Raw genomic sequence first — 9,566 nt, forward strand, 5'->3', positions numbered from 1 at the left:
GTGCTTACTGTCAGCCAGTCAGTCAGCCCAGACAGCCTAAGTTTGACCCCTGGGACTCACATGGTAGAGGGAACTAACTTCTGAAGTTGTCCTCTGGCTGTCACACACACACACACACACACACACACACACACACTCAATAAATATATAAATAGACAAATAAATAATAAATAAAATTAAAATAAACCTCACAACATGAAATTGTTTCATACACAAAATTATCAATACACAATGAGCTTGTTTGCTTCTGGCATGCACTCTTCACTGAGGCCACTGAAAACCCACCAGCGGGAACCACTAAAATTATGGACCAAAACAACTTTTTATCTCGATAACTCAGTCACATCAGTTATTTCGTTATAATGATAGAAAACTGACTGAAACAAAGATAAAACATAAACAAGGACTAAAAGAAAAGACTTTGTGTCTCCCCAACATCTGTGGTCTCCCCAACATCACTGAAGTGCCTGAACCTCCACAGAGAACTGCTGAAGCGCTCCTGGCAGTGTTTGGGGATGCATGATGCTGCTTGGCTTCAGTTCCCAAGCTGAGCTCAGTTCTGCTACAGAGCCTGAGGTTCACTGCCTGTGATGAGGAACGAGCAGATGTCTCAGTAGTACCTCAGTCTTCTAAGTTCACACTTACCCAGAATGATTTTAATCTGCATCGAGGGGACTCCTACTCAGTCCAGGCTGTGAATGAAGAAGAAAGGGGAGTTGGATCAGACTTGAGGACCTGCTCATGGTCACAGAGGGGATGGCACAGCATGTCCTCATGTATACAGGTGGCCTTGGAGAAGGGCTCAGCATGTACATTCTGGCCCATCTGAGTTGTCTGACCTTCTCAGGCCTCAGTATCTCTTTAAACCCTGTCCTGTGGTACTGACATTCTTACTTGTACTTCAACCCCCTGTGGGGCCCTATCTAAAGTGACCCAGCCTCTGGGTCTACTCCTGATAGCAGCTTGATAGTATAATCAGGCCCCTGTGGTTTACAGGGCATTTCCACCCACCTCAGACCCTTGCTGAGAAGAATAGGGAAGATAGCTCTTTTTTTTCCCTTGCAGCCAATGACAAGGCATGGCTAGGTGTCTGCTGGGATCCTGCAGCAGAGAACAAGCTTGCCTGTAAATCAAGTTGGGCTTTCTGTTAGGCCCTGTGACTAAACTCTGTTACACTACTGTAACAGTATCAGAAAGAGAAACCCACTGAGCCTCTGTGCTCTTTTCACTTTCCTGTGCCTTCCATACCACACCTCCCGATGAACAAAGCCCATTAGCAGTACTGATGGTTAAATTCCCTCAGAATTAGCAATTCATCAAAAGATTATTTTGTTAGAACTTATTGCACTTGTGTGCCAAAACAAATAAAAACGCCAATTCAGAGGTCACAGTACAAGGCTCTCTGGTATAAAGTGCCTACAAGAAGTTTCCTGTCATAGACGGTTGCCACGGAACTTCCCTGGAGGACAGACTCGTTGTTGATATACACTGTAGTCACTGATGGCCTCTCGGATAGAATGTTCTGGATTCGAAGAACCTCTGACGAGGGAGGACGGTTCGGGTCATACACGAAGAGCTTCTGGCCATTAGGGTGGCAGCCGACCCAGATGTTGCCCGACGAAGAATCAATGGAGGATATATTGTCTACCAGCGTGCCCAACTGCAGAAGCTTTAATGGAGTTAAATTCATATTAGGTTGTTTTTCCAAAACATGGATTTCATGAGCTAATAGGTCAACAACATAGACATACTTTTTGTCAGGTGAAATATTGATCCCATTGGCTGAATCAAATCCTTCTGCCACCAGCTTGACTTCTTCTGGGCTGTAGTACACAACGTTTGCCTAGCGTAGGTTCAAGAATGTTTCCAAATACTTCAAGAAAGGATCCATGAAGTAGTGGTCATTGGTGGCATAGAAGTGGGACGGCCCAACGGCTACGATGTCATTCACACTTGGGAGGAGCTCGTGCTTAATTGTCTTCAGGTGCAACAGAGAAGTTTCTTCTTCTTCAAATTTAAAAATTTCCACTGTATTCTTGAATTCTGGGTGGTTGACCACAAAGAGATAAACCGTATCATCGCCATCTATGAACGTGCTAATGCCACGTGGGTTAAATGAAGCCAAATCAAAGCCCCAGCTGACTCTTAACTCCAGTGCCCTTGGTCTTTCTTCTCTGAGATCCATCATCAGTATCCCTCCAGGCTTATCTGGTGCAAAGCTGTGGAGCCCTGGAAATTTGAGGCCCACACTAAAGAAAGCCAGGCCATTGGGAAGAATGTCAGTGTCCTCAGCGCCAGTTTCTTTTCCTTTAATGAGGTGGCAGTTTGGAAGGTCCACAGATTCCACCTCTCTGGAGGCTTTAAGTTGACTTCTGAGTGCCAGGAACTGCTCTCCCAGCAGCTCCAGCCCGATGCCTAGCAAACTCAGAGCCAGCAGCCGGCTCATGGCGCAGGACCCGCCCGTCGTGAGGCTCGGGCCTGCCGGGGCAGCTCCGGACGCTGGGCCAGCTCCCCGCCCCGAGCGCACGGCCGCCGTGACATGTAATTTTTATAGACTGAATCATAGTATCATATTATTCCTACAAGTGCTGAAGGAAGCCTCGTGGAGGAGAATACCATGATCTCCATGGTTTGAATAGCAATGGCTTCAGTCAGCTTTCCCTGTAAGGATGTGTCATTAGTTTTAACGCAGAGCAAGCTCAGCTAGCTGCCATGCCCCCTGTCCCAACTGTATATCCTTATAAAAAGAGACTACGCAGCATTGAGACCCCGTCGTCCCTTCTGACCTTCCTCACTTGCAGGCACCATATCTCCCTTTCTTTTTAGGAGTACACAGCTTGAAGGTGCTATTTTGGAAGAAGAGACTAGACACCCTCACCAGACACCCTGCAGACACATTGATTTGGATTTTTGAAACCTCTACATATGGAGAAATAATTTTATGCTTCTAAGGTATTTCATTATAGTGTGAACAGCATGAATCAAGAGTCTAGCTGTCAAGACTTGGAAGAAAAAAGAAAACACTCTATGTATTAGTTTTGCAGAAATGAGAATCTAATTCTCAACAATGGCTGAATTAATGTCATCCACTGTTTAGGCTGCTGAAACAAAATACTGTAAGCTGAGTAGCTTATAAGCAACAGAAATTTTTGGTACACAACTCTGAAGAGACCGAAGATACAGGGACCAACAGAATGGGTATCTGGGAATAGCTTGCAGCTGTCTGGTCCAAATGGTGGGAAAGATGGACTCTCTCTAGGGCTTCCTGTTCAAAAGGGCCCCCCATACAGGATCTACCTACTGATTAAGTGTTAACTGGCTTTTTGTCACTGTGGCAAAATACATGGGTCAAACAATTTCAAGAGAAGCATTTATTTTTGCTGATTGTTTTGGAGGTTTCCGTTCACTGTTGTTGGCTTCACTGTTTTGGGGCCCATGTGTGGTGAGGAAGAACATGACAGGGAGCACATGTTAGATGCTACCTCTTGGTAGAATGCAGAAAGAAAAAGTAACATCAGGAGACAAGATGTACCTTTCAGAGTATGACCTCAGTGACTTCCTCTTATGAAGCCCCACCTCCTACAGTTCATTAAACTATGAATTCATCAGTGAATAAACCCATTGATGGAGACAACACCCTCATGATCCAATCACTTTTCATTAGTGCTACAAGCTAAAGAACAACCCTTCAACATGTGAGCCTTTTGGAGAGTCCCTAAAAAGTGCCTGTGTTGGAATTTAGGAATTGAATACGAAGGGAGGAGTCATGCTTTCTGATCACACTCCTAACCCTTGTCATTTGCTCCACACTTAAAACAGTTCCTCCAGCCCTCTGCCCATCCCCACTGAAACAGTTCATTCAGGGCAATATTGCCATGTGGTACTTGTATGACTCAGATCAGCCAGGGATCTGTCTGGGATCTAGATGGGAGGGGCATCTCTACCCAGTACAGCCTTGGCCAGTTCTTAAGGTAAATCCTCCCCTCCAGGCTACCCACTTCCATCAATGCCTGAGACTCAACCAGGTCCTAGCTTACTCTGCCAGGTATGCCAGTGAAGTGTGAATACTCCCTGGGGCACAGGCTTTGTATGGAACACCCAGGAAGGGGAGGTGAGAGCAGGGATAATCAGGGAGAGAGAGGAAGACAGAGATGGAGGAGACTGAGACAGAGATGGGGGGCGAATATAAATAGCTGCTGGGCTTGGGCTTTCTTGAAGAATAATGTCATCAACCAGTTCAGGAGTGCCTTTAGCTGGGAGGAAGGAGCAGTGTCATCCCCACCCCCTTCAACTTGATACAAGCTAGAGTTATCTAAGAAGTGGGGGAAAGGGAGAGCACCACAAATGAGAAAATGCCTCCATAATATTGACTTATAGAGCATTATAGAGTTAGTGATTGATGTGGGAGGGCCCAGCCCACAATGGGTGACACCACTCCTAAGAAGGTAATAATGGGTGTATAATAAAGTAGGTGGAGAAAGTCAGTGAGTAGCATTCCTTTATAGTCTCCTGTGTCCAGATTCGTAACTCGAGTTCATCTCCAGACTTCCCTCAGTGATGGAGGGCCTGAGAGCTATAAGAGGAACTAACCTATTTCTTCTTCCAGGAGGGTGACTTATTCTTTTAGATGGAGCCTGGGATTGGAGAAAGGGAAGAGTAAAGATATTCAGTAATTTAACTCTAGAAATAAATGTAAAAAACACAGAGCACAAAGCCTCCAAGACCAGCACAGAAGTCATTGCACTACCCTATCGCTTGGGCAATGGACTTACCCATTACCAGGGAGAAGGGTACCTCAGTGTCCTGTGTGGGGGCAAGGGCAGCTAATTTCAACTGTTTTGGGATGGTTCATCTTTTTACTCTTGTAAATGTAGTAACATTATGAAACATAATGTCTTCTCTAAAAAACAATTTACTGCAGCTCTTATGTAAACCTCCCAAAAGGTAAATGAGGGAATATATATGACTGGTTTCTGCTCCTGAGGCTGTACATGCCATCTTTCTCATGGGGGAGGGGAGGTGTAGATGGATGGACCCTGCTCTGCTTACTTCACAACCCTCCCCACTAGAGGACACTCTGCTCCCCTTAACTCCCACTTCTTCCCACCAGGGGACACCTTGTCCCACCTACCTCACACACACACAACCAGGGAATGCTGCTCCACAAACCTCAAGTCCTCCTACACCAGGGGACACTTTTCTCCACCTGCCTCACAGCTCCCCATTCCTAGGTGGCACCCTTTAAACTCTCACAGTGCCATGTAAAAATAACTTTTATTCACCTGACTTAATTGTTGTCTTGGAGGCTTACTGCCTCTGTCTCTAATCTAGACTTAGTTCTGGAAGCTTCTAACTTCCATACAATCTGATCTAGGCCTAGAATATTTTCAGTCTCTGAGTGTTACTACTGAATAAACTCACCCTTTCCTATTCTCTATGAACTTTGGCTGGATGGTTAAATTTAGCCGTTCTGGCTCAAACTCCTCTCCAAGATAACTGATTCAAACCAGTTTCTCTCAGCTTTTGACTGAATTGCTCTGCTTGGTTTCAAACTAACTTTAGCAATCTGTTCTAATCTTCTGGCTTCTTCTCATTCTCCACCTTTAACTGCCTCTGCTTGCCTGCACTAAACTTATAAACTCAAACCTGGCTGCTTCCTTCTACCTAAGTAATTATACCTTCACTAAGTAATTACACCTCAGTACTCACCTTTGGGATTAAAGATGAATACTGTCTGTCTGTATTCCAGCCAGAGAAGCCATGTTGCTGGATTAAAATTCCTCTACAGCAGCATTACTTTGGTTGCATCTTCAAAGCTTCCTATGTTCAGCTGTAATGGTATTTGAAAGGATAATTGTTGGGGCAGGGATGAATACCTTAATAAATTTACCTCAACACAGTTTTTTGTTTGTTTGTTTGTTTTGCTGTTGGTTGTGTTTTTATTTATGAGTCACAGATTAAAAAATAGGTCAGATTTCAAAGTTCACAGTGATTTAATGGGGAAAAATCATGACCATATATGCATGTAGCATACAAACATGAAGAACTGTGAAGAGGGAACACAATGGTCATAGCTAAGAAGCCCAGTTCTAAGCCATTATCCAGTCAAGAGCTAGAGCAGACTTTCATTTTACAATCCAGCAAATGTAACATTCCCTGCACCAAATGCACATCCTCCTCTGAACAAAATTCCCAGGAAGGGATCAGGGTGTGAACTGCTGTGGAGGAATCTTGGGTGACTTGCAGCCAGTAAGGACAGTTAGGTTAGAAAGAGTCCAGCCCAAGATGTGCAAAGCACCTAACACTGGTTCATTCTAAGACAAGAGCAAGTCCTTGATCCTTAATTCTGGCAGGGTCATTGATTACCTGGTAAGGTCCTCTCCTGTGTGCCAGGTGAATGGAAGCCACCTGCTGAGACTGGGCAGGGGGAGCAAATGAAGAAGCCATTGTAACCCAAGAATGAGTGAGGGTGCCTGTGGACCTTCATGCACATGGGCTCAGAGCCTAGAGAATGTGGTAGACTGCCTAACACACCTTGCTTTTGGGGGACTTTGCAGGCATTTCAGAGGATCCTGATTCTGGCTTCCATTACTCTTGTGCCTGCTACATTAGCTTTGTCCCTGCTATAGCAAAAGACAAAGGGCTTAGAGGCAAGCTTCTTTCAGAGCATGACCAGGTAGCAGAGTCAATTAATCTATCAACAAGTCTTAATTAAATTCCTACTATATTCTGTATAGGATGCTTGGATGGAAGAATACAAGGACACCATCATCTTCTGAAAGGGCCTACTATCTACCTGGGCACAAAATAACACACAGCATACCACCATCAGCTCTAGACCTTGTGTCTTTTTCCACTGAATGCAATTTAAGAGCAAGATTAAGTGCAGGCCAGGGCATCTGCAGCAGACATCAAGGACACTGAGTAATACTGTAATAATGCAGCTGGAGGCTACCCTGCTTCATGAGGTTCAGAGAGTAGGCAGCTAAACAAGGGTTCCTGAAGTTTGGGAGAATCTTCGGAGGGCAGCGAAGGACACCAAAACTTAAAAGGATTAGTAACTCTGTATGTGAGCAAGGTATTTCTGCATTATTTGGTACTAGGTCTGCAACCGGGACCAGAAAAAACAACATCTCATTGCCTCAGCCCTTTTGCTTCCCGGGCCTCACACACCCTTATGAGGTATATGGGTTCACAAGAACTGTACTTTCTAAATCATTCACTGTCTCTGTTGAAAGGCTAAGATGGGTTTTTTTAAAGTGTGTGTGTGTGTGTGTGTGTGTGTGTGTAGACAATGTCCTGTATGTGTAGAGGTGATTGAACAACCTTGGGTGTTGGTTCTCACCTTTGACCTTGTTTGTGGAAGGACCTCTTTATTGCTGCTGAATATTCCAGGCTAGATGGCCTGCAAGCTTCTGGGGAATTCTGTCTCTGCTTAACATCTTAATGCAGGCACTGTAATTGCAGAGCTGTGCTTATGGTCTTTGGATGATAATCTTCTTTGGATAAACCACTTTTGATGGGTTCAGAGTCCCCATCCAGACCCTCACATTTACATGACAAGTACTTTGTTCACTAAAGCACCTTTCCAGCTCCCATGATATCTTTTCATTTCTGTACTGGGGCCTCTTTCCTTCCTCTTTCCTGTTGATTTTTTTCTTGCTAATCTCTAACTTCTGGGCTCCAATTATCCTTCTGCCTCAGCTTCCTCAGCAGCTGTAATTACAGGTAACACACCTAGCTCCTCTGCACCTCCAGATGGAGAGAGAAGAAGGGGTGCTTAGGGGCAGGGAGAGAGAAAATTGAGACAGGGAGATACAGAAGTGGGGGAAAGATAAAACTTAATGGGAAAAGAGACTATGTGTGTCTTCTTAATGCAATGGAAAAAACAGCAACAACAACAGGGCTTCACATCTTCTCGGTAAGTGCTCTACAGCCAAGCTGCATCTCTAACCTAAGAACCTACCTTATTTAAAAGATGCCAGCCTTTCTTGGGTCTGTGAGTAGAATCTTTCTGTCTGTGTAGGTATCAGTTCAGAGCATATCTCTATTTCCACAGAGCCTAAACAGGTTAACAGCAGAGGAGAAGCCACCTCTCACAAGAAGCTGGGAAGCAGGCAGGAATTTCTAAAGATGGTTTCCCTGGAGTGATTAAAACAGAGTAGAGTTTCACTTTAAATATAAGACAACAACTAGGGGAAAGGGAAATGGGGGAAGAGAGAAGGAGGGTGAGACCAGGAAGAGATGAGGGAGGGGCTATAATCAGGTTATAAAATGAATAAATTGTAAAAATAAAAATAAATGAATAAGTAAATAAATACAACTAAGACAAAATTAAGGAAGGTTTCCTGTTGTTTGCTCCAGGTAAGCCAGAGTGGAACATGTTATAAGTTCATCAGGAGTGGAGGACAACCCCACTGCTGAGAGAGGAGCTGCTTGTGGAAGTAAAACCCTGGAAGGGATAGGAAGAGATAGCAAGGGTGAGTAAAAGAAGGTGAGAGACTGATTCCCACAACTGTCAATGCCAGAAACAACATTCATTTCATTTCATGCTAGTATCTGATAGTCTAGTTCTTTATATTTACTTTTCAGTTAATCTTCAACATTTTCTTTGAAATGGCCATTATTGTCCTTATCTTCAGTTGAAGAAGCTGAATCTCAGAAGTTAAGTGCCTATTCTAAGTCACACAGCTACAAATGATGCTATCTAGATCCAAGTTTCTGTTTGACTACAGAGTGATGGACTGTGAAACTGGGAAGACAAAAGTATAACCAAACAAACAAACCAACCTGAATGAAGTTACAGGGGCAACAAAGATGTAGGAGGTTGAATTTCTTAAAGAGGGGAGTGTGTGAAGGTCAAGAAGCAAGCAGACAGATGTGTGAGCGTGGGGATCAGTTGGGTAGGCTGGGGTTCCTCACTTGGGCAATCAGCTGTCTTCTGTGGTTGTGGGCAGTATCCATTGAGTTAAAGATTCATGAATGCTGAGCCCATGGGGTTGAGTAGTGTATGCAGCTGCCCCACATGCTGTGTATTCTCCTCTTGGGGGGTTCTACTGTTGGGTCACTGAATATAGAAGTCCCTGAAAGAACTGGGGCCCATCTTGAGTAACAGAGAAGACAAAGTGGGGGTTTTACTAAGAATGGCCTTCCTAGGCTCATGTTTTCGAATGCTTAAGAGATGTGGCTTTGTTGGAGAAAGTGTTGGAGACAGGCTTTGAGGTTTCAGATGCTCAAGCCAGGCCTCTTTCTTCTTGCTGCTTGCAGATGTAGAACTCTCAGCTATTCTCTAGCACTATGTCTGCCTGTGTGTGACCATGATGGCAATAGATTAAACCTCTGAAACTGTAAATCATCCCAATTAAATGCTTTCTTTCATAAGAGTTGCCATGTTCATGGTGTCTCTTTACAGCAACAGAACACTGACTAACACAGACAACAGTGTTTGCGCATCAAAGAAATAAAAACTTTTACATGGTAGGAAGAGTCCTGATTGACGCACAGATCCTGAAAGCAGAAAGAATCCTCAGGCCTCTGGGCTCTCTGATGAGTGACTTCCCTTAAGT

General features: G+C 44.3%; 1 pseudogene; it reads right to left on the reverse strand.

Moving 5' to 3' along the window:
- Positions 1 to 1,364: 1,364 nt before the first annotated feature.
- LOC110540597 (serum paraoxonase/arylesterase 2-like) lies at positions 1,365 to 2,464 on the reverse strand (annotated as a pseudogene).
- Between the last annotated feature and the right edge of the window lie 7,102 nt (positions 2,465 to 9,566).

Source organism: Meriones unguiculatus, chromosome 7 (genome assembly GCF_030254825.1).
Source record: "Meriones unguiculatus strain TT.TT164.6M chromosome 7, Bangor_MerUng_6.1, whole genome shotgun sequence".
Lineage (NCBI taxonomy): Eukaryota > Metazoa > Chordata > Mammalia > Rodentia > Muridae > Meriones > Meriones unguiculatus.